The 26,673-nt window shown below is 38.2% G+C and overlaps 2 protein-coding genes across 4 annotated transcripts in view; one reads left to right on the forward strand and one right to left on the reverse strand.

The window, feature by feature from the left end:
- The window catches only part of LOC124269314 (GPI inositol-deacylase-like), a 102,257-nt gene that overhangs the window by 14,974 nt on the left and 60,610 nt on the right, over window positions 1-26,673 (reverse strand).
- Window positions 2,442-26,673, forward strand: part of LOC124269346 — a 36,862-nt gene continuing 12,630 nt past the window's right edge. For 2 of the 3 annotated variants that reach the window (XR_006896493.1, XM_046704364.1), the window contains exon 1: window positions 22,633-22,734. The gene's annotated coding sequence lies outside the window, so the exon portion shown is untranslated. Of the gene's footprint in view, window positions 3,027-22,632; window positions 22,735-26,673 lie in introns of those variants that run through there. The other variant, XM_046704365.1, reaches the window with a different exon arrangement.

A 26,673-nucleotide genomic window follows, 5' to 3' on the forward strand; every position in this document is an offset into this window, starting at 1 on the left:
CCAGAAATTGGCTTCACACATTGTACCAGTGGGTGGAATCAAACCTGTGTCTTCGGCATAAGCAGACACTTTACCCCCTTGGGCACAGCCCTGAACCAAGGTATGAGTGAGTGAGTTGAAATGTCCATGAAATGAGCATGAAATCGTCATGGTTTACTACTGAGTGAGTGAATTTAGTTTTACGCCGCTTTTAGCAATATTCCAGCAGTATCAAGGCAGTGGACACCAGAAATGGGCTTCACACATTGTACCCATGTGGGGAATCAAACCTGGTGTGTTTGGCTTGACGAGCGAACGCTTTAACCACTAGGCTACCCCATCGCTCCAAGCCCTGGGCCTAGATTTTCGAAGCTGTCTTAGCTCTAAGATAGTCGTAAGTGCCATACATTAACATTAACTTACGACTATCTTAGTGCTAAGACAGCTTCGAAAATCTAGGCCCAGGTATGAGATACACAGGCCACATCAGAAACAATTTTATCCCAGAAGATACTGGTTAGAATAAGCATCATAATGCAACATGATGCTTGTATACTTAAGTGTTGGGAATTGGTTAAAATCTAATAATTGATGATTGGTCCATTACAACCAATCAATCATCGAAAATAATTGGTTAGCGTCATTTATCAAATGTTCCTGTTACTTTTGTTAATGCACACAAAAATAAAGAAAAAACATGTAGTAATTTGGGTTTTTTTGCAAATTGCATAAAGTCCATTTGCAAATTTTGCATATTTAAATGATGATTAGTATGTTAGGAACACATATTTCCTGGATTCTTTAAGATAAATTCAATCATGACTTGGAACGAGCTTGTACATGTAGTGCTTATGAAATGTAAATTTAATGACACAGACAAAACCAGCCTTGTGAAAAATATTAAACAAGTATTCCAAGATTGGTCGTGTTCGATTATGAGAAAATATGTTCGATTGCTCGGTCGTTTAGTCACTGCGACCAATCTTCGATTATTTCAATTAATCGGACCACCACTATTGTATACCCCGTGAAGATCTGGGTTAGAATTGGACCCAGCAAGCTCTGCTTGTCATACCTAAGATCTGAGTTAGATCTGGCCTTCAGCTACCCATGCTTGTTGTAAGACGTGACTCACAAAATTGGTTAGTTAGGCTAGTTGACTTGGTTGATGCATGTCATTGTTTCCTAATTGCGTAAATCGGTGCTTGTGATGTCATTCACTGGATTGTCTAGTCCAGACCTGATTATTAACCCGTTAATGGCATTATCTCTAATCAGAAGTACCCTATTTAACCTGCATTAAATGTACCCTGTAGAACAAGTATCCTTATTATCCAGGCTGTGTATGTTGGCTTCCCCAGGGAAATAGGGGGATTGATTAAAGGATGTATGTTTGGTATCATGAAAGAGTGAGTGAATCACTGACAAGGGTTTTACTCCAGTTTAAGCAATATTCAGGACATACTGAGACAGTGGTAACCAAGAACTTCCTTCACACATTGTTCCCCATGGAGAATTAAACCCATGATGCGTGATGACATGACCAGCACATCAGTTCTCTTGATCTCTTGCTCTCTCTCAGACAGACAGATTTATCAGTTGAAGGTAAACTTGATGCATTATTTATGAGTGAGTGAGTGAGTTCAGTTTTACGCCGCACTCAGCAATATTCCAGCTATATGGCGGTGATCTGTAAATAATCGAGTCTGGACCAGAAAGTCCAGTGATCAACAGCATGAGCATCGATTTGCACAATTGGGAACCGATGACATGTGTCAACCAAGTCTCACTCACCCAGCTACCCATTCACTGACTCATTCACCCACTGACTTATTCACTCACCCCTCACCCCTTTAACCCACTCACTCACACCCTTCCCCTCACCCACTCACCTGTTCACTGACTCATTCACCCATCTACCCACCCATCTACTCACTCACTCACTCATTCACTCAGCCACCCACGCACACACGAACCCGTCCACCCAGCCACTCGCTCATTCACTCACTCACATTATTATTTCCTACATTATCTCCTAAATCACAGATCCTGATCCAAATTCAAACTCAAAATTAGCTAACGAAACCTTACAACAAATATTTTATGCAATGGTTACAAACTGCCACTTGGAAAAACATGGTTTTAAAGAAAGTGAAATAAACTGATATAATCAGAGTCACAAACTCCACACTTTTCCACAACATCCATAACTGATTCCGCCGAAAAACAATCTGCTGATTTTCTAAATTCTTGTTCAAGAGAAACTACATTACCCACAAGATATGCAAAAACATGAACCAGTCATTCATATCTCTGCAGATTTTATATTGGTGCAGCACTGATCACCCAAAGAGTTATTCCATGCACGTTTTTGTAGAAGAAAACTGTAAACCACCCATGTGATAAATCACATTAATAATCTATAAATACCAGCACCTTCATTTAAGACAGAGACACTCAAAGCCCAGATTGGAGTCGGGCTTCAATCAGTTGGTTGCCAGCTCGCACATTTTATACGAGGGATTAGGAAAGTGTGTTCCATTTAAACAGCCATTCTGATGGTAATCTGGCCAAACTCCCAGCATAGCAAGTTAGTGGTGACAAATCAGACACGAAGCCAGTGAGAAAGCCTGCATGACATTGTTGAATATGATATTAGCCAAGTGACAGATCTCCCATTCAATTCAACAGTCACTGCTACAGGTGGTGTCAGAGATCGGTGACACAGTGGTGGAGAGAACACCTTGCTGCCTCTGCCTTGATCGCCAGAGTCAATGTCCTTCACATGTCACACAGAAGGGGCTGGGTGCTCCTGGCAACGACATATAGACCTATTGATCCGTCCATTCCATCACAGGCTTGAAACGCAACACGAGCCGTGCCGATCGCCAACCGCTGCTGAGGATTGCTGTTGTTGGAAGTAATGGTCCCGGAGTAGTTGACAGAATCGGGAGAGTCGGCTGACAGAAGGGCGGACAGTGCTAGGGATAGGGGCAGCACTTTAAATGGACGACATCTATTAAACGTATGCTTACTTGAGAATGAAGGTGAGTGCTTTTACATGTTCAATCTTATCTCAAATCTCTGCCAAATTACTTGAAGGAGTCAGTACGAAGTCCTTCCTCCGATTTGCCCTCCAGTGAAGTTAAATCTTTTAACTCAATCTAACATGTACTTGACAACCAAAGAAATAGCAGCTCAACTGGATAATCGCATCAACAATGTCAGCAACAGAATGGATAATACTTCAGGAATTTAGAACCGATCACAGAATCCCCTGACTTGAAAATTAAATCGTTCCGACATTAAGCCAGCTGTCATACTGAAAGATCTAACCTAATTATATTTCCAAATATAGTATTCACCTGGATACAAATCATATTCCAAAGATTACAAACTTTCAAATATTTCTACTTGTGTTCTTAATAAAACATTTAAGACACATTTAACTTCAACAGTCATACCATGGTAAGATACTGTGATATTAGATCAAGAATCGTTTAACTGTATATAGTTTTTATAACCAGATCTGTAACAAAAACACATTATCTACTAGAACAGCTACTGATATTCATCTGTAACCATGGTAACATATACTGTCATAATCATTGTGGGGAGTGTGAAGTGACCGTCTTCTTTATCCACAGGCGAGTTCAGTTCCCATATGAATACATGAAACCAATTTCTATCACCATCAATAAGGACGGAGATCCTGATACAAATCTACTTACTCAGTACCCACATGCCATAAATGTAAATCACATGAAGAATTGGAATGCTGTACAACGCGATTATGAGGACACAAACAAAATACAACAATACAAGCAAAAAGGTTTTCACTGAGTAAATCAGCTTGTACACAATTATCATATATATGAGCATCAACCACTAGAACATGTGTATCTATGTAGTCATCCATTGCGACACATCAGAAACAAGTAATGACAAAACAACATCAAAGCTGTCCGTCTCACAGAGAGACTATTGTATTTTTATGTATTTCACATGGAACAGCTGTCATCATACTGCGACTGCTTCAATGTCAGCATACTCCACTGTAGCCGTCGACTGTTTTTATGGCTATTTGTCGACTTATCTAGCCCATCTATATACTCTACACAAAAAGAAACATACACTATGCATTGTTCAAGGAATTTTAACTGTAATACTTGTTATTAAAACAGTAAAAATAATTTTCTGAGTGAGAAGTAGGTTGTAAAGAGCTGTGCTAGACCTTAGGAAATGTATAGGTAAATGTTTCAACTGTTAAACACTGAGATAGTCCATTGGGAGCGCTATTAACAAAGCATTAGCTTCAAGGACAATGTGGTTTTGAGTAAACGTTGGAAAATGGCATCTAGTTTTTATTAGGGGCAAAAGGTTTTCTTGTGATTAAAAAGCAAAAACAAAATACTGTAAGTGAGAATGGGTTTGCTTAAGTAGCAGTAGCTGATATCATGTTTTTTGTCAGGTAATATTTGTCTCAATAATGTCAAGGTCTTACTGTGTAATTATATACTTAAAAGAAAAGTCAAATCTTCTACCCAACCAAACAGGGTAAGGTAACACAAGGTAAGATGGAATCATATTCCTCCAGATTTCATGTCTTTGAGACTGACTGTGGATTAAAGCAATTCCTGTTATGCCACCTGATCCGATTCAGGTAAAGAATTGTTTCCTAGATACCTATGCTTGTCAGTCTTCAACAAGCGGAGCAACTGAATCAGGCAATGGTTGTACATTGTACCATGCACACAAAAATATATCTAAAATTTAGTTTATATTATCTTACATGTTTAGTATTCTCCTTAAGGACTGACTGACTGAGTTTGGTTTTACGCCACTTTTAGCAATATTCCAGCAACATCACGCCAGAAATGGGCTTCACACATTGCACCCATGTGGGGATTCGGAACCCGGGTCTTCAGCGTGACGATTCTCCTTAAGGATTCTGTTTAATGAGTACCCAGCAATCCATACTAGACATTCTAGGCAACCGAATGAATTTGGTGGCCAGAGTCAGTGACTTGGATAATTGTATGTGGTAGGGTAGCCCAGAGCCTAGATTTTCGAAGCTCTCTTAGCGCTAAGATAGTCGTAAGTTAATGTTAATGAATGGCACATACGACTATCTTAGCGCTAAGAGAGGCTCAAAAATCTAGGCCCGGAAGTTAAAGCGTTCACTAGTCACGCCGAAGACGCAGGTTCGATTCCCTGCATGGGTAACAAAGCGTGAAGCCCATTTCTGGTGTCCCCTGCCATGATATTGCTGGAATATTCCTAAAAGAGAACTCACTCACCCTACTGCATGGATTGATGCTCATGACGTCAATCATATGTTACCATGTTCTTTTGCCTCATATGTTGTTACTTCCTGTAATGACCAAATTCATGAGCTTCATTGGAATGAACTGCAGTAGATCATGCATTCAGGTTTTTTTTAAGAATTTAAAAACTATTAATAACATGATCACAGATTTCTGGCAAGCCAGCAAGATGTATTTCTCACAAGTCAGTGATTTCATAACAAATCACTTTACAACTCCAAACTGTTCGGACACCAGTAAATGACTTATCACACACATATTTTCAACTTCAAACTAACAGCATCATAGTGATAATGGAAGTTCGTAATACGACTACAACACATTACAATACAATATATTGAACGTGATTCCCTTACAGTATTAAGCTGAATAGCCACACCATTGCACCATCATTTCCAAGTAGTTGAATTAGGTATAAAGTTCACCTTAGCAATCTGACAAGAAATCAATTTTGCTTGACGGTGCATACATAGAGGCTTGCTGGTGACACACTGCTGGGTGCTGTTTGATCTTACTCTAAGCCACAGGACAGCGCGCTTTTGGCTGATGCTGTTTGAATATTTTAATATAAATGGACTAGTTTGCACATATAATGCTCAGTTCATAACACAAGAATGCTGTTTACGTATAAGTCAGAACAGTATCTGATATTCAGTCTGTTACAATGCATGCATGATTTAATCAGTAATCAATCATTTGCCACACTTACATCTTTTGGTCTTTGTTGTATGGTTTTCACAAATTAAGCAGATATTTTTTAGGAGTCATAGGGTCATCCAGTTCATTTTACAGATTTTCATTTTGCTAGGATGGAAGACACAAAAAATGTTTCCTGAATTCTTACAATTCAGTTTCCTTCAGAAAATGTTGACCAAGAAATGCAGTGACAAAAAAACCCAAAGAACTAAGCTTTTTAAAATTTTGTCTGGAAAAGACCAACTTGTGATTGATATTATGAGCACCAATCCATGCCATCAGGGTACTATGGCACGTACAATGAACCTAATCACAGAGACTGACCAACAGATCCAATAACCCACCTATATGAGAAGTATAGAATGCTTTGTCCTACCAATAAGAGAAGAGTGGGTTAGAATTGATCTTCAGTAACCCATGTTTGTCGTAGGAGGCGACTAACAGGATCGGGTGGTCAGGCTCGCTGACTTGGTTGACACATGTCATCAGATACCAATTGTGTAGATCGATGCTCATGCTGTTGATCACTGGATTGTCTGGTCCAGACTTGATTATTTACAGACTGCCACCATATAGCTTGGAATATTGCTGAGTGCGGCGTTAAGTAACAAACCAACCAACGAACCATAAGAGAAGCTGACCCCAATGGCTGTCATCCTTCACTGGGTAAAAAGAACATGTTTGAGGCCATCAAAACTAAAAAAGTTATAAAGCACCTTGTAAATCAATGCCAATCTGGTCAGTTCTGATTCCACAAAAATAATCCACAGAACATATCTCCAAGTAGGCAAGAGCATAGTTTCACCAGAAATTACGTCCACCTGGGAATGAGATCTGTGGACAAACTAGTTCCATCACGTCTGCCAAAGGAGTTTCCTCCAACAAAACCAGGCCATCAATATCAACACCAAATGCAATGCAGCCGACTATAAAGGCGAAGATGTCAGACAATCGTACAGGATCTCCCGCCCTTATTGCCCAGACAATGTTATACTGAAACAAAACACAGAGCCATAACCAGACACTGAGGGTCGGCAGAAATAATCAGTTTATGATGACATTAAAAACACAGATGACATCACCACCGCCCTGTGTTGAGCCCAGAGGCATGAGGTCCGCCATGATGGTGGACAATATCCATCAAATTGACTACATAATCCCCGGTTTAAGTTCGGTCTAGACTACTAATGAAAATAAGAGTGATACTCATTGTCAAGTTTGCCATATAAAACTCCAGGAATAGCCGAGGTAGTACTGGCTCTGTCAAGGGTTTATTTCAGCTCACTTTTCGTGCTCGATGCTTTCGGGTTGGTCAAGTTTTGATGAGGAATCTAGTATCTTTCAGTCTGCTGGCTTTGCGAGTGTTGTTTGTCATCAGTTTAACATTAAAACCATAACTGTCGTATATCATTTCCGATCCAGACAAATATATTGCTCTGATGCTACATGGAGTTTGAACATTATTTTGACATTCACAAGACTGTGGAAAGTTGTAACATGCCCTTTATCTTTTCTGCAAAACAAATTATCATGATTTTTGTGGCAGAATAGAACCATTTCTGAATAGAAAAGGGTGTCACTATCACTACAGAGTTGCATCCCTTGGGATTGCCAGGAACCTATAATTGTCGGTTCAAATCCCTGTTTGCCCCGATAATGTCTTTAGGTTTGTCAGCAGCCATGTTCCTCAGGTTCACCAGTGGGAAATATCTGGGACCTGCATCACTTCAAGCTATGATCCCACACTGAGCACAACTGGAATATTGTAAAAAGTGGTGCTAAACCCAACTCACTCACTCACTTGATCGCTGGATTGTCTGGTCCAGACTCGATTATTTACAGACTGCCGCCATATAGCTGGAATATTGCCAGTTGCGGCGTAAAACTCAACTCACTCACTCACACACTCAAAACCATTTGTATTAAGTTTTTTAAGCAACTTGAACATTGTAATACGGAGTCTTTATCACCTCTGCCAGTTCGGATATAAAATGTAAAGAAGACATTTATTAGATGTTTAGAACAAAGGTTCGGAATCTGCTAAGTCATCAGTTAAAGAGACATGGACTCCAAATCTTTCTACTTTCATCCTCTATTTGGGGTAAACTTTCTATAGCCCAGTATCTCCATAGAAGATACTTACATCTACATAGAAGATACTTTCATCTATGTAGATAATACTTTCATCTACGTAGATCATACTTTCATCTGCACAGCAGATACTTACATCCACATAGATAATACTTTCATCTACGTAGAAGATATTTACATCCACATAGATAATACTTTCATCTATTTAGATAATACTTTCATCTATGTAGATCCAACTTTCATCTACATATTTCATCCATGTAGATAATACTTTCATCTACGTAAAAGATATTTGCATCACTGTAGAATATACTTACATCTACGTAGATGATATTTACATCTATGTTGATGATACTTTCATCTACGTAGATGATATTTTCATCTCCTTAGATTAAACTTACATCTACATAGATGATACTTTCATACTAATTACTTACATATATGTACATGTAGATGAAAGTATCTTTTATAGATATGAAAGTATTCTGACTGGCAATAACAGCAAGGAAATACAATCCTATTCAGCTATTGACAAAGGCATTCATTATATGTTAACCAAAATGTTAACGTAATGAAGTATCCAAAAGGTATGGTGCTGGTGGCATATTTGCATCTAATCCTATGGCACCAGAGTGAGTGAGTGAGTTTAGTTTTACGCCACTTTTAGCAATATTATGGCTTGGGGACACCAGAAATGGGTTTCACACATTGTACCCATGTGGGGAATCAAACCCGGGTCTTTGTGATGAGTGAACGCTTTAACCACTAAGCTAACCCACTGCCGCCTATGGCCTCCTGAAATAACAGACTCCCTAATTTTGTATCTCTTACATGACAAGTACATTAAAACACACTCTATCCCTGCCAAATGTTGAGTAGCATAATTGCTAAACAGGTGATGGGTACATTGTTATTATAATGGGACATGCTACAGAAATTTGCATATTCAGCCCCATCACGAACCTAAAAAATGTCAAAAATCGATATTTGAAGCCATTGATTAGAAAACTTTTGTTTAAAAAATCAAATTGTTGCAAGTTAAATAACCTCCATCATGTTTTAATTATAAGGATGAAAAATATTCTCACTAACACCCAGCAATCACGTCTTCCTTGCAACTAAAAATTCAATTAAATGTGAAAAGTTACAGCATCGAGATGATGAAATTTTAAACAGAGAGAGTACAAAGTTATTAGCTTCAACTAAATCACATTTACAGTGAGTACAAAATTAATGCATATAAAGCATTAAGATCAAAGGTGACACTTGACTGTTTTTCAATCATAAATCAATGTCTCCAGCAATAAAAGAGGATAAATCAATGTGTAACGCCAGGATGGGAGATCGATCAATGCTGTACATCATCAAACAGTCAACACACGCACATCTACTAATTTACATAATCGAGAAACTAACATTTACTAAGAATCGCAAGGTAAAACCGATCAAATGAGGACTATTCGCTGAGCCTGTCGAATGATCAGATCTTTCGTGACAGAACTGATGCTGAAGAAGATGACAATGAAAGCCATAAATTTGACTATTATGCCTCGATCAATGTTTTAAGTTGTCGACACTTGGTTCTGAATAATATCCCAGGTTTATTTCAAACAAGGTTATTTGTTTGGATCACCAGCCACGAACTATCAAATTTGTTTGAAGGGAGATCTAAGCTGCGGCTTCAAAGAGTTTAGTTGATTGAGAATGATTTCGTCTGACTAGTTCTAGTAGTTCAGGCACACAGAGTGGATCGTTTATGTAATCAAAGATTCCCTTGGATAATTTGATGTATTTCTGGAAGTGAGGCACTGGGGTGAGTGGTAGGGTCTCGTTCTTGTGACATTAACCCAAATCACACGTACCACTGCTGTCTTGAATATTACAAAGCGAGGACAACCTGTCGGATACACCATTGTGGCCATCCAATCCTCATTTAATTAACTGTTATTACAACAAGCATGGGCTAATGGGGCATTATGCAGGCTCTCCAGTACCTCAAAACATGGTCTCTCAAATAACGGTACCTAAGAACCAAGCAAACTAAAATTTGGCCTCTCAAGTAAGTCAAAGCATAGTCATTCACGTACCTCAAAGCATGCCCCTTAAAGTATTCATTGAATTGAATTGCTTTATTTCAGTTGATATTCAGGCCATCGGCCTATTACGACATAGAAATTGCATATACAATATAATAGCATAGTGCGCATGCGTAAAATGTGCATATTCATATGTGTAGTAATATATTGGTACAATGATTCATATGTGTAGTAATATATTGGTACAATGATTCATGTGTGTAGTAATATATTGGTACAATGATTCATGTGTGTAGTAATATATTGGTACAATGATTCATGTGTGTGTAATATATTGGTACAATGATTCATGTGTGTAGTAATATATTGGTACAATGATTCATGTGTGTGGTAATATATTGGTACAATGATTCATATGTGTAGTAATATATTGGTACAATGATTCATGTGTGTAGTAATATATTGGTACAATGATTCATGTGTGTGGTAATATATTGGTACAATGATTCATGTGTGTGGTAATATATTGGTACAATGATTCATGTGTGTGGTAATATATTGGTACAATGATTCATGTGTGTGGTAATATATTGGTACAATGATTCATGTGTGTGGTAATAGTATAGAAGTTCTCAAATTCATTGCATGATGTAAATACATTGAAACATTTCTAATCATGCTTTAATTTTTATTTGACATTAGGTAAACAAACTGATCTATAAAAATCGTCCTCACATCAATATATTGTTTTCTACGATATATTGTTTTCTAATGTGTGAAAGTGATCGGCAACCCAAAAGAAAATGGTATTCATCCTCTATATCTCCCGATTTACATAATTTACACAGTCTGTTTTTTCACTCGATACCGTTCATCCTACCAATTTCTATTTCTAGTGGGAGTGTGCCGCAACGAAAGTTTGCCAAAATACTCCTAAATTTATTTATTTGTATTGAATTGATATACTCTTCAGTTTCAAATCTATACTTAAACAATTTGTAGCTATGTAGATTAGATGTACTATTTATTGAATTATACCAATCTGATATGAATACATCTTTCATTCTTTGTTTAAATTAAAATATTCAAAGCATGCCCCCTAAAGTAACTAAAAACATGCACCCTAATGTAACTCAAAGCATGCCCCTAAAGTAACTCAAAGCATAACTCCCCCCCCTAAAAATTAAAATAATAAGTTCCAAAGTGTCGGTCAGCTAATGGTGTCCATATACTTGACACATATCAGTTGTTTGTCGACCAAAATGTCAGTCAATCTCAGCACATGATGAGAATAAAGCATCAGCAGTGCCTGAGAACCAAGCCCTCTGATCCATTATTTAGACTCACGGCCATATTGATTGTTCCACCTCCAAACAAGTGAAATTACCTGGCAGTCAGGTACCTGTAAATACCTGTATGTAATGTCCTGGTAACCTAGTGTCCAGGTAAATACAGACAGAAAACAATTGTTAAAGACATTTCTCATGATCAATAATAAAGTGTATAGTAATCTGGTATTTGATTTTCATATTGTACAGGGTGATATTATCCAAATAATAAAAAGTCAAACACTGCTTTGTCCAGCTTGCATTTGTCTTGAAGTAAAAGTTTGGTGATGTTAGCAGATGTTACATATTGCCTGTATTGACAAAATATATTTTTTCAAAATATGTTTTTTATATGATGCACTCTCAAAACATTCATTATTATCATATCAGCATTGATAGACTCTGATATATCTCCCAATTTTTTAATTGTAAATTAAAAATGAAGTTCCCGTACTTTTGGGGAAGACTATAGTTGTGCAGACACTTCATGAAAGTGTTAATTATCTATCTCATAGATGTCTAACTGGTAAATTTTCACATTTACCAAATGATTCACAGTAAGCAATCACCAAAACATCTTGACAATTAATGCCAGAAACAAACACATCGATCTCAGTCCATATATCTTAACCACAAAGGTTATATCTCAATCACAATATCTTAGCCACTGCTACCACACAATATGCCTCGCATGACTTACAAACAAAGGGAATGCGGCTAATACCTTGTAAATCTCAAATCTGCAGGAACCGAATGATGAGATTAAACTAGACCATGTCCCAGGCATTATCAAGTAATCCCTTCCCCTCTCCAACCCACCGTATGTTTATGTTCACGTCACTGACATAGCTTTGATATACCCAGCCACACGGAAAGGTATATTAATCGTGTGAAACAATCATGGGCATGTTCAGCTGATTGGGAATCTATCCGGCTAAAATCCCTGATAATGGAGATTACCATATGATAAACAGACTGGGAGTTAATCAACCATTCAACACTACGTAGATCCTCTGTTGTAAGGCCATTTAAATGGGTTACTTGTGCATGGGTCAAGTTTTCTATGTTATGTTATGTTTTTTTCATGATACGACAGTGCTTGGAATATGTATCGTTTTACCGTTAGCCCCAAAAAATCATGCTTCTATGGATAGCACAAACAAAACCTACCTTGTAATTTACCTTGCTGAAATGAGCATGAAATTACCATGGTTTAAGACTGAGGAAGTGAGTGAGTTTAATTTTACGCTGTTTTTAGCAATATTCCAGCAATATTATGGCGGGGGACACCATAAATGGGCTTCACACATTGTTCTCACGTCGAATCGAACCCGGGTCTTAGGCATGATGAGCGAATGCTTTAACCACTGGGCTACCCCACCACCCCAGGTCTACTTGATAAATGAGACCATGGTCTACCATGCTAAGAAGTAACAACCATGGTAGACCATAGTCAGTGTAAGGAATACCATGTCTGGTAAGTGGCACCACTGTGAGGGTAACTCATGATATATTTATACCTTCATGGAATATCAATAAAGAAGTTGTATATCCATAAAAATAGTTCTCATTCTTCATATTTTATAACTGGTAGAATATTTCTTGGTAACACATGGAATATCTATTTATTTTTTTAACATAGAACTTGGAATATACATTTTTCCTAAAATGTAGCACCACTTATCACTTAAATAGTGAGCAAATATATTTTTATGGTGCTTTTAGCCCTATTCTAGCAATAGCAAGGCAGGAAACACCAGAAATGGACTTCACTGAACCCAAGTGATGAGTGAACCTTTTCAGCATAAGGTTACCCAAACATTCCTTATCATATAAAGACTGACTGACTGACTGAGTTTGGTTTTACGCAGCTTTTAGCAATATTCCAGCAACATCATGGCGGGGACACCAGAAATGGGCTTCACACATTGTACCCATGTGGGGATTCGAACCCGGGTCTTCGGCGTGACGAGCCAATGCTTTAACCATTAGGCTACCGCACCGCCCTATCATATAAAGAATAGATCTTAAAAATGTTTATCATTTAGAGGACTGGATTTGGACAATCTATTCTTCAAAGAATAGTACTTGCAATATTGCAGGAAGTATCTTAGCTTGTCAAATCTTGTCACAATGTGCCCATTAATACAGAAAAGATAATTAAACATAACCCAGTATTATCAAAGAACATTAGCCTAAATACCAACATAAAGTATTTAAACCCTGTCACATGACTCAGCTGAAAAACAAAATGGTATAACACCTCACTTGCTCACTAGCATCTAAAACATAGAATCTAATCATTCCTCGCAGCATCCTTGATAAGCTAAAGAAAATACTGCCATAACTCTTTTTGGTAGGAGTGCTGCCATTTTACCAGCCCTGGCAGCAACAATTAACATGACTCAGTCTCTGAGGATCAACCCTTTGTGGAGCTGCACCTATTTCAGGGCCAATCAGTATAATGGCATAGTTTGCATGCAGGTCCATCCACATCTCACTAGATCTTTACCAATCTTAATGGTCAGAAATACGGCTGATGTGCTAGGACTGTGTAAAACGAGTGACCAACACGACCAGCGTTATGTAGTAAAGGTTAGTCTGGCATTAGTTTCTGATCCACCATTGGCGCTCTTGAAGATGACTCATGCCTGTACTCTCAGATGCTGAGGAAGTCAATGGCACCGATTCTACTGGTATTACCATCACGTTGTTCCCGGTCTGCGAGCACCGTTATCATTACCATTTTGTTCGGAATTACAGCTTATTGATTTTGGTACCGCTGAAATTAACCATTTGAAAACTGCCATAAGCTGCTGTGATTGCTCTCCCTCTCTCTTCCTATATATATATCAACATTATCAAACAGGTTAATATATAGTGGTTTCAATGATGAAACTTACTATAAGTCTTCTCATTTGCATAATGTTCAGTGACTATGAACAACACAAATGTATATTAGGTTCTGGAGTTTACACAGCAACAGATGTTGGTGGCACAATCAGATTTCCTTAAAAGAGATGTCAGTTGTATTTGAACCAGTAGTAAAATATGAGAGAGAATCACCACAGCAGCATGAACGTTCAACAGGAAACCTAAATATTTTGGCTGATTTCTAAATGACCCATTGCTGGATGAATCTATCCAAACAGTTGATTATTCAGACTAATGACATTATCCAATGTTGGATAAAACTATTTAGACTGATGACATTATCCAATGTTGGATAAAACTATTCAGACTAATGACATTATCCAATGTTGGATAAAACTATTTAGACTGATGACATTATCCAATGTTGGATAAAACTATTTAGACTAATGACATTATCCAATGTTGGATAAAACTATTCATTATCCAATGTTGATTACATTATCAATGTTGGATAAAACTATTTAGACTAGACTTATCAATCCAATGTTGGATAAACTATTTAGACTGATGACATTATCCAATGTTGGATAAAACTATTCAGACTATCCAATGTTGGATAAAACTATTAGACTAATGACATTATCCAATGTTGGATAAAACTATTCAGACTAATGACATTATCCAATGTTGGATAAAACTATTTAGACTAATGACATTATCCAATGTTGGATAAAAGACTATTTAGACTATTTAGATGACATTATCCAATGTTGGATAAAACTATTCAGACTAATGACATTATCCAATGTTGGATAAAACTATTTAGACTAATGACATTATCCAATGTTGGATAAAACTATTTAGACTGATGACATTATCCAATGTTGGATAAAACTATTCAGACTGATGACATTATCCAATGTTGGATAAAACTATTTAGACTGATGACATTATCCAATGTTGGATAAAACTATTCAGACTGATGACATTATCCAATGTTGGATAAAACTATTCAGACTAATGACATTATCCAATGTTGGATAAAACTATTCAGACTAATGACATTATCCAATGTTGGATAAAACTATTCAGACTAATGACATTATCCAATGTTGGATAAAACTATTCAGACTGATGACATTATCTAATGTTGGATAAAACTATTCAGACTAATGACATTATCCAATGTTGGATAAAACTATTCAGACTAATGACATTATCCAATGTTGGATAAAACTATTCAGACTGATAAATTACCCAATGTTAATACATGACACTTTTAATGGATGACTTCTTTTTAATCTTTTAATCTTTATACAATGTTTCAGGGCTAATTCTTGTTGATTCCTGATGAAGGAGCAAGAATTAGCTCTGAGACAATGTATAAAGCATAAAAAGAAGTTACCCATAAAAAGTGTCATGTATTCATGTTTGTCTAATTTCTAAATGCCTTTCAAGAACTTTAACCAATGTTGTATGTATATTTGAAAACATTATCAAATGTTGGATTGTGCTATCCAAATATTTCATGACATTATACAATTATATCACTTTATAACCAATGATATCAACAGTATTTCTCAGCTTTACAGCTTTACAGAAGCAAGAGAAACTTAACAATAACCATGACATGTTTCAAAAGCTAACCACCGTTACCAGACTGCAGGCAGCAAACAGTTTTCTGGGAGGGGAGATCTTTCAAAAATAAAATTACTGAAAAAAAAGAAAAATCAATGCCTTTTTTTCAAAAATACAAAAACATCCAACTACCAGTATTTATGATATAATAACTAAATAGACACCTGTAACCTTACAATGTAGACTTCAATTTAAACAGTGAAACCTTCTTTTTAAAGAGAAATAATCATGATTTATTGATATGTTTTATTCCGTCGGACAAGTACAACAAATTAGAAACTGGAAACCCCAATTCGAAAATAACTCAACTATCCTGCTTTATTCTATACCTAAATCTATATACAAGGGCAAACTATTGTATTCCATCATCAACTCAACCCACACAATTGCCCTACTGTGGGATTGGACCTTTTGTCTTGTTCTATGTGAGCGATATTGATCGGCTATAATACATCCTGTGCCAAATTATGTTCAATGCTGTACTATGAGTGTTCATCAGCAGTGTAAATTATGCAATAAACTCTTTGATTAATAGCATCCAGTCTCGGACCACAACATTCATCAGTTCACACGTCATTGGGGACACAGGCAGCAACAGAAAGACATATTGGGATGAATTATTCATCATAAACTAGATAACAAAATCACAATTGGGCAATGGTGAAATCATTAGTGCATGTGCGATCTCCGATTTGGTAGTTTATCATTTCATTGTATTAACGAGATGAAAAAGATTACATGATCGATGAGTAATGGGGTGCGTAATGAAAGTTTCTGTAATATGACATATGTTACACAATGTGTCTGTCAAAACTAAAACACAGTGGAATCAATTTGGACAACCTTGATCAGTTTATCGGCAGCAAATAATGGACGAACTGATAATGACCTTGATAACATCACACATAATCACATATTTATTCTTTCATTACAGCTTCAGCTTCCACATCTCTAGAAAGGATGCTATTTCACAAATCGGCATTAAAAAAATATGTACATGAATATAACATTACTACATCCATCTTTGCGGAAAAAAGATCTGATTAGCAAATGATTACACATATTGTCATTGATGGATGATGATTGTAACAGAAGCATTTTGGGGTTTTCATCATCCAACCGCAAAAACATTGACCAGGATTTGGTGAATGGTGTTTAATGCCATAACAAGCACTATTACAGCTTTATCATGGTGGCATGTAATGAACAAACTCGGAACAGAGAACGCGAGTTTAATCATGCTTTGAAATCTTTCCAACTATCATTGAATGTCGGATTAAAGTGAAATTAGAGCCCATTGTAATTCATCAATTGAACAGAAAGACCAGGAGAACCCTAAGTAAACTTTGACCACCCAGTGAAAATGGAAGGCTGAAGGGTTTTTGATCCTATTAGATTTCAAGAGAGAGTGAGTATGGTTTTAACGGTGTTATTAGCAACATGCCAGTAATATCATGGCGGGGGACACCAGAAATGAGCTTCAAACATTGTAACCATGTGGGGAATCGAACACGGGTCTTTGGCATGAAGAATCAACACCTTAACTATTAGGCTACCCCACCGCACCAGGAGAGAGTGAATGAGTTTAATTTTAAGCTGCTTTTAGCAATAGTCAAGCAAAATCACATCTTGACACATAGTGCCAGAAATGGGCTTCACACATTGTACCCATGTGGGGAATCAAACCCAGGTCTTCAGCATGATGAGCGAACATTTTAACCACTAGGCCAAGCCACCGCCCCTGGATTTCAGGATATAATGACATGATGGCATCCATCCACAAAGATTCTGCAAACACAACCTACACAATGGTGAGCTGTTTACCACCACAATTGGTGTAGGAGAGTAATTACAAAGAAAAATGGCAACGCAGTGAGTTTCTTTAAGCCACATCATCCCCATTTCATTCTCATTTTCCTATATCACATGTTCACTGTTGAACTTGATGGTTTTATTTCAATTTCCATCAAGAACCCGACGGGGGTAACAACTAATTCCCTCTTTTCATGTAGAATGTTAGGGAGCCAATTTCAAACTGCCAATGTTCCACTTTATAAACTTGACTCTTGGACAGAGTCTTCTACACACAAAGCCAAGTAGAATACAATGGTTAAAGATGTATAAACTCATTTGTTAGGTGAGTTATGGCTTAAATTTGAATATGTTTTCCAGTCAATGTCTCTTAATTTTATTTCTAATCAATACCGTCAGGATCAAGACTCTGAAATCAGTTGAAAACAAACTTTCCAGTGTCAATTAAACCTGACTTATCATTGCAACATCATTATCACTAAGAAATGAACTTGTTGAAACACAGCACTATGCCTGATATTCATTTCCCCTATAAGTTTGGTGGATTCTATATAATTGTTGTTATTATCAAGGGAGTCAAACTGATTATCTCCAATTAATTGATAAGAAAACGAACATCATCTACATCTTCCCTTTAGCTTGCAACAGGACATTAACATATGTCGACATTAAGAAGTTATTAGTAGTTATCCTATCCACTTATGCTATGCATAGGTTTCAGTAGTTGGTCTACATGTTTGTGTCTGTCTGGGGACAAACGAATATTAGCTTATCAAAAGCTTTCAAAAGATCATTCTTTTCACTGTAAGTAAAACAGCTTTGTGACATTTTTCTCAAAATGAGTATGTTACTGAGTAAATGTCTTTTAAGTGGTTTAAATGGAGACATAAATAATTAAGCTGAAATAAAAGACAGTAAGTTCCCTGATAGTATTCAATAGCTTTGGTTATTGTGGGTATTTGATCAGGTTGGAATTATGTTGGAGTTTGGTTACACTAACGCTTTGTCCCTGAATGTATATAATGTTGATAGAAACAAATAAACTCATTTAAATTGAAAAGGAGCCCCAGTGAGTTGGGGGATTCACGGAAAATCTAGACTTGCTTCATTTAGAGCTTAAGCATTGCTGGGAGGGCAAGGCAGTGGGGAAAATAATGTGGTTCAGAGACTGAGACAGGCTAAAGTTTGGCATGTAGTGTGAGGTGCTTTGGTGGTAACACAGTAACAGAAAAATTAATTTAGACTGATAAAGAGTTGGGAGAAAAGTCATAAACATCAACAATGTCAATACTGTTTCAAGTATTCAACCACTTTCTTTCCAAAAGCAGCCGATTTTCAAAATGCCACAGGTTGATCCAAACCAAGTCAATGAGAAACGTTTTGTTTTCTTCAATATCTTACTAAATATTTTAGACCAAAATACTAACATCCATTTCAAAGTATAAGCCATGGCTTCCAAACCCAACTCTCCAGACATATTCTTGGAAACTCAAAGATCAATCTAGAAAAAATCTGCCATTAATTCTTATGCATTTTTCATATCAATTTTTAATTATACACACTCCTTCAAAACATATTCCAGAAAATTCATATTATTGATATAACATTTGATTTTCCTTGTCAAACAATTACACCAAGAATCTCCTGACTCAACAGCAATAATTAACCTAACCTTCCTCAAGGCCAACTCCAAACATCTTGACTTAAAGGGTCAGGCAATGGTAGTGTCTAGGGAAGGTCTTGTGACCTCTAGGCTGGGTTCTAACCAACACGCAAAAGGAATTACCCATGCATGTAGCAGTCTGATTAAAGATCAGTAGAACCCTTCGATACCATCACCGAAGTCGTGGCCATTTAACTTGGCTTTATTCAGCCATCAACAAATGAACCTGGCCTATATTGCCATTGAGTCACAAGACTCTCCAACACCTTCAATATTATTACAATCTGATAGGGAAATGACCTATTGAGAGGGTATTGTGGTATTTATGGAGAATAAGTGTTGATATAAAGATGTAAAGGCAACGTGTAATTGTATACAAATACATGGTAGAAATACAAACGGGTTCGCTGATGGCTTTGTTATTGGTGTTGAGATTGGCTTTGATGTTGGATTGGGAGTTCGGCTTGGGTTTCCCTGGGGTGATTGGAGCTGCTCGCTTGATTTCACTACCTAGCTTCCTATAGTTCATATGTCATGTGCAAATGTAACGCTATAAACGAAGCCTTCGTTGGTTTTAGAAGCAGTCCTATCAGACTGACATCGGAGAGGTCTGACTATGTCTGGTTGAATATTGTTCCCTGTGATTTTGTGAATCAAAACAGTTGTGGGATCAAGATAGATGATTTGGACAGAGAGGTTCATCATTACGAAATTTGAACAAAAGTGTGCTGTGATTTTGTGAACCAAAACAGTTGTGGAATCAAGATAGATGATTTGGACAGAGAGGTTTATCATTACGAAATTTGACAAAAGTGTGCTGTGATTTTGTGAATCAAAACAGTTGTGGAATCAAGAACTTGATATTGACAGAGAAGTTCATCATAACAAAATTTGACAAAAGTGTGCTGTGATTTTATGAATCAAAACAGTTGTTAAGAACCAATATTGGAACAAAGATGACTTACATTGACACAAGAGGTTTGACATCACGTAAGTTGACAAGAGAACACTGTCATTTTGTGAATCCAAACTAATGTTAACAATTCTTTTTAAATTTAACATCCATACAGCTGGTATATTCTCCCAAATTAGTCATCAATGCATGAGAAACAATCTGGTTTAATAATATTTTCAGCAGTACTTTACCCATATCATTGTGTGACAGATTAAAGAGACAAGTTGTAGGAGTTCACCTTTTTGTTGAACCCACCCACACAAACATGAAACACTGAAAAACAAGTTTCATAATCAATGTGAAACTGGAATTGAATCTCGCATCTAGCAGATCCTGACACAGAAAAGGGAAACAACTTTGCAGAGTGAGTCTGAATGCTTAATATTATACTCCTTGTATCTATATATTCAAAAATAGTGTTCCCAAAAGATTCATGTTTTAACATCTCCATACAAAATTACCCCAAATGAGGATCGAGTGGCCACAATGCCTGCAGTGTTAACAGTCCATGGATGAGTGGCCATCTTGGGACTGTAGCCCTCAGCACTCATTATTGTGTCCTCATGATCATTGACAGACAAATGCTCTTCCATTATTCATGCACACTTTTTAAATTCCTCTTTCAATTGCAAAGTTAAATTAAAGCATCAAGATTTTAAAAATACCTATCTTCCCCAAAATTGGAATAGACTGAAAACAGACAAGTGGCAATACTTGATCACTTCATCTACAAGAAGACCAGAGGCCAATCAGCAAGTCAACAATAGGGCTAACCATTTGATACTCTGGGGTCCTGTTACTATTTATAAATTTTCTGTTCCTGAAATTACTGAAATTATTACATTATTCATCCAACATACTGTATGTTCTAAAAATAGTCTGTTCTTGGTGTTAATTATGTTTTAGCCACTCCACTCTAGAGTTACATGCATGAGCCTTGAAAAAATATTCTGCCTTTGAGAACAATGAGTATTACAATTATTGGATTCTAACTGCCCCTTGCTATAGCTCTCACCTCCACCCACTTCCTGACTGACCCTTACAGAACATACCTCCACCTAGGGCCACTTCCTGACTGACCCTTGTTGCAGCCCAAACCTCCACCCACTTCCTGACTGACCCTTGTTACAGCCCAAACCTCCACCCACTTCCTGACTGACCCTTGTTACAGCCCACCACTTCCTGACCTCCAAACCTCCACCACTTCCTGACTGACCCTTACAGAACATACCTCCACCCACTTCCTGACTGACCCTTGTTGCAGCCCAAACCTCCACCCACTTCCTGACTGACCCTTGTTGCAGCCCAAACCTCCACCCACTTCCTGACTGACCCTTGTTGCAGCCCAAACCTCCACCCACTTCCTGACTGACCCTTGTTGCAGCCCAAACCTCCGCCCACTTCCTGACTGACCCTTACAGACAGCCTACCTCCACCCACTTCCTGACTGACCCTTGTTTGCAGCCCAAACCTCCACCCACTTCCTTGACCCTTGTTGCAGCCCACCCACTTCCTGACCTCCACCCACTTCCTGACTTTGCAGCCCAAACCTCCACCCACTTCCTGACTGACCCTTGTTGCAGCCCAAACTTTCCTGACTGACCCTGTTACAGCCTCCTCAGCCCAAACCTCCACCCACTTCCTGACTGACCCTTGTTCCACCACTTCCCTGGCAGCCTGCTGACCCTTGCCCAAACCTCCACCCACTTCCTGATCCTGCTACAGGACAGTCCTCCACCCTTGTTGCAGCCCACACCTCCACCCACTTCCTGATCCTGAGCCCACTTCACCCACTTCCTGATCAGCCCAAACCTCACCCACTTCCTGACTGACCCTTGTTACAGATCACACCTCCACCCACTTCCTGAGTGACCCTTGTTGCAGCCCATACCTCCACCACTTCCTGACTGACCCTTGTTACAGATCACACCTCCACCCACTTCCTGAGTGACCCTTGTTGCAGCCCATACCTCCACCACTTCCTGATCCCTGTTACAGCCCACACCTCCACCCACTTCCTGATCCTTGCTACAGCCCACACTTCACCCACTTCCTGATCCTTGCTACAGCCCACACTTCACCCACTTCCTGATCCTTGCTACAGCCCACACTTCACCCACTTCCTGATAAGCCCTTAAGATGGTGACAGGATCAAATTGACACTTCACACATATACGGCCGAGCATTTCCGCTGCTGTGTTAATTATTGATGAGGTGAGCTGTAAGGCGGGTAATGACACAGCTCGTCATTGCTTGTGTAGCATCTGACAGAGCAGGTGTCCCGCTTGGTGTTCTCCCAACACAGCAGAAGCTGTTCCATACAGATGGGACCAGGGTAAGATTTATGGACATTTCAGTGACAGTTACTTTATCATTAATGAATATTTACAAAAATAGCAGGACACAAAGTGAGACAGGACAGAGAATGAAAAGACAGACAATGACAGGTCACACAGAATGACAACAATCAAACCTGGGACAAGAAAAAGTAGTACTCATGAGGCTGTCATATCAATAATGCAACAAGCCCCAAATGCAGTAAGTAGAGCCACTATAGGGAGATTCTACTGTTAGTTTGTAGACCAGATATCAGGGGAATCATAATGACTATGCACTGTGGCTGCATCAGCAATTTGTTTATTTAACCTCACAAGCTGGTATTTGTGCTGAGAATAAGTTTAACCATGCATATGTCTCTTTGATTTTAACGGTACATGATTCCATCATCACAACCATTCTCCTCCATTATAATAGGTTTCCTTGACCCATTCACCATAGCTCCATTTTTGAACTCACATTTCAATTTCTCTTATTACTCTCACATCAAAAATTTCCTTTCACCAGTAGAGTTAGTGGCAATCTCAGTTCCTCTAGTCCCTTGAAAATGCCATGAGCCTTGGTCGCGCAGGCTAGCATTGATTTGTAACATTGGAATCCATAATTATTTTCTAATATATCACACATTCAAAGTGTACGGCCCTACACATATAACAGCCTAGTAGGTTTGTGTGTTTTTGAGATTTCTTACAGTAACATCCTCCCACAGGCTACCTTCAGGAAGTGAGGGAGTGAGTGAGTCTTTTTACACCATTTCAAGAAATATTCCAGCAATATCTTGGCGTGGGACACCAGAAATGGGCTTCACACATTGTACCTATGGGGGGAATCAAACCCGGGTCATCGCCCCTTTTCAGGAAGATTTTAGTTTTATGCCCCACTCAGCAATATTCCTGCTATATGGCAGCAGTCTGTAAATAATCAAGTCTAGCCCAGACAATCCAGTGATCAACAGCATGAGCATCAATCTACTCAATTGGGATACGATGACATGTGTCAACCAAGTCAGAGAGCCTGACCACCCGATCCGATTAGTCGCCTCTTACGTCAAGCATGGATTACTGAAGACCAATTCTAACCCAGATATGCATGGGTCTCTTCAGGAAGAGCTGTCTTGGAGACAATGTGTGACTAGTCAAGTAACCAGCTCCAAGATGTCTCCATATGTGGAGTTTCAGGATAAACAAGTAAAAGTAATCTGTTTGTGAATAATCTGATCAGGAGGCTTGATTCCTGGCATGTCAAACTATACTGTTCAAAGTTCCACAAGGTTTTTGGGTCATTTAGTGTCAGAGTGGTATCGCTGAGGCGCCTAGCAGAGACATAATCATAAAATAAATCAGCTGCAATATAACTCTGTGTACACAGCTACCATTATTTTTGAGAGATTTCCATCCTTTTGGAGACAATTAGAGACTTGTATTAAATCTTTGAATGACGGTTAGAAGTGACACACATAGAGGAGGGATATTCATGGATGTCAACTTCCGTATAATGTTTCAGAGTATATTCATCAGGTGACGTGGTCAGAACATATGCTGTGTTCCTCATACAGGACTTATCAAGTCTTACTGACGGAATGCTACTCGAATTGCCCCTAAAACTGTCCATGCTTTCAATTTCTTTACATATTTAAGAATATTTGACCAGATTCTGATATAGGAATGTGACTGAGAGGGGAAAAGGTGGAAAAGATCACATGATACATTACAATGAAAAATCCTCATATGTACAGTAGTCTGTTGGTTTGATGGGATATCTCTCCTTCTTTTTCTATCTGGTTATCAGGACACTAAGTGTTTTTGTATCATAATGTAAATCATATCATGTATCATGTATAGATTGTGTTTCATATGACCAGACAATCTAGTGACTGACATCATGAGCATCAATCAATTGGGATACAATGACATGTGTCAACCAAGTCAGTCAGCATGACCACCTGATCCAGTTAGTGCCCTCTTATGACAAGCATGGGTTCCTGAAGACCAACTATAACCCATTCTTTACTTGATGGAGTTTATGATTTATGCATATATATTAATGGTCAACAAAATATTTTCACCTTTAATAAATCCATCTCCCATCCACATGCTCATCCAATCCCAGAAATAAACTGCATCACATGACACATGGCATTTGAGGATTAGCATTACGCCAATCCCCCCAGACATCCATCACCAAATCACTGCCATGTAGAGCAGCAACCCCTAGTCTCAGGTCAACCTCTAGTCTGTTCCTAGTCCACAAACCACATAATTTTCCCTCCCGCCCAGCATGTTTGGCAATGCAAAAGACCTAAATGAAGCAAGTCTAGTTTTTCCTCAGGTTCTGAAACTCCCATCTCACTGGGCCTCCTTTTCAATTTAAATAGAATTTCTCACTTCTATCAACGTTATATGTATTCAGAGATTAAGGATGAGTCTAGGCGACTTCTTACAGTCAAAAGCAGGGTGCGACTTTGGGATAGAATCAGAATGTGTTCTATCCACATATCTAACACCAACAGCACGATCCAGACCCACCTGACGGTATTTGACTAATCTCCCCATATCTCATGAATAGAAATCATGTGCGATTATTACGGCTTATGCCTCAGCAAGAGGCTTAGGTGTTGGTGAGAGTGTCTTCAGAGAATGTGTATTATTTCACTATAATATCATCTCCTGACAACAAAGAAGCAGGTTGTCAAACATTGCCAGGAGTAAGGTGGACATAGATCAGGGAGACAAGGCAAGAGAAGATTTACATGAGCATGTTTTGTTGTTGTGTTTGGACATCGGGAGTTTCTTGTGGAGCTGTCACGAGATTTATTGGAACACACTGACATGTTCACACAGTACATGGAGACAGAACGAACAAATGTCACTCCATGCAAAAAACATACAGGACTCTTTTGTTGGGACAAATAAGGCTTGTCAACATGAACAAATTATGATCTTTCTCTGAATCAGAGATAAGATACAGCTTTTCAATTGCAGGCGTGATCTGGTGTCTGTTTTTCACTCTGAAATATTGGTTGAGAAGGTCGAAACTTACGGGAATAAATCTGTTTATTCTCTTTTTAGGCCGTCAGTAATTTCAGAAGGAAAATATACTCATTCAGAAACAGGATATTGTCACAAAGTATTTTGCAGGATAATGTGACTACTTGCTCTTCATATTGAAAATGAGACGTTTCCGTATTTATATTGGGCAAGGAAATTATTTTAGCATTGTGTCCAATTTTGGTTATTGTATTTTTAAACATATATATGTTTTCATGCCAGCAGTGGAAGTTTTTCATACAATGACAGTTGTAACAGAATAACTTACAAAGGAGAAAATGAATAAAGCAAAAGTGTCCCTTGAAGGGATAACTAAACTGCTTTACAGAAAATGCACTGTGAGACCGGGTGATCTTAACGCTAAGGTGATCTTAACTCCCATACCTTAACGACTGGTGTAGTGCAAAGGTTGCTTTGTACAAAAGTACAATGGCATCCAGTTCCATTGATGATAATCATAGCAGCATGTTTGTCTATCCCAGCTTATCAGTAGACAATGTACGATTGATGTGGTTGGTATGTTCCTGAGTACAGGACAAGACATCATCACTTACATAACGGTGCACTCCAGCCTCATATGACTGTAAGGTGTCACTTGTTCTCTTTAACAAGCTTGTTTTCCATTATCATTGATCATAGTGTTGTGTAACTTTTCTGATCAGTCTTCTTTTGAACCTCCAAGAACATTATGATGAACTTAGATGCATTACAGCTCATGTTTGATGTTTCCCAACCAACCGAGGCCATGCATCATGATGAAGCTAAACACACAATATGGGGATAGTTCACTCGAATGTACATTTTCATACCAGTGAATGAAGGATTGTATCGTTCATTTTACATATGAATGTTCTTTTGAATTCTATTCCACTTCAGCAAACCTCAAGTGC

Source organism: Haliotis rubra, unplaced genomic scaffold (genome assembly GCF_003918875.1).
Source record: "Haliotis rubra isolate DU_JTF1 unplaced genomic scaffold, ASM391887v1 Scf144, whole genome shotgun sequence".
Classification (NCBI taxonomy): Eukaryota; Metazoa; Mollusca; class Gastropoda; order Lepetellida; family Haliotidae; genus Haliotis; species Haliotis rubra.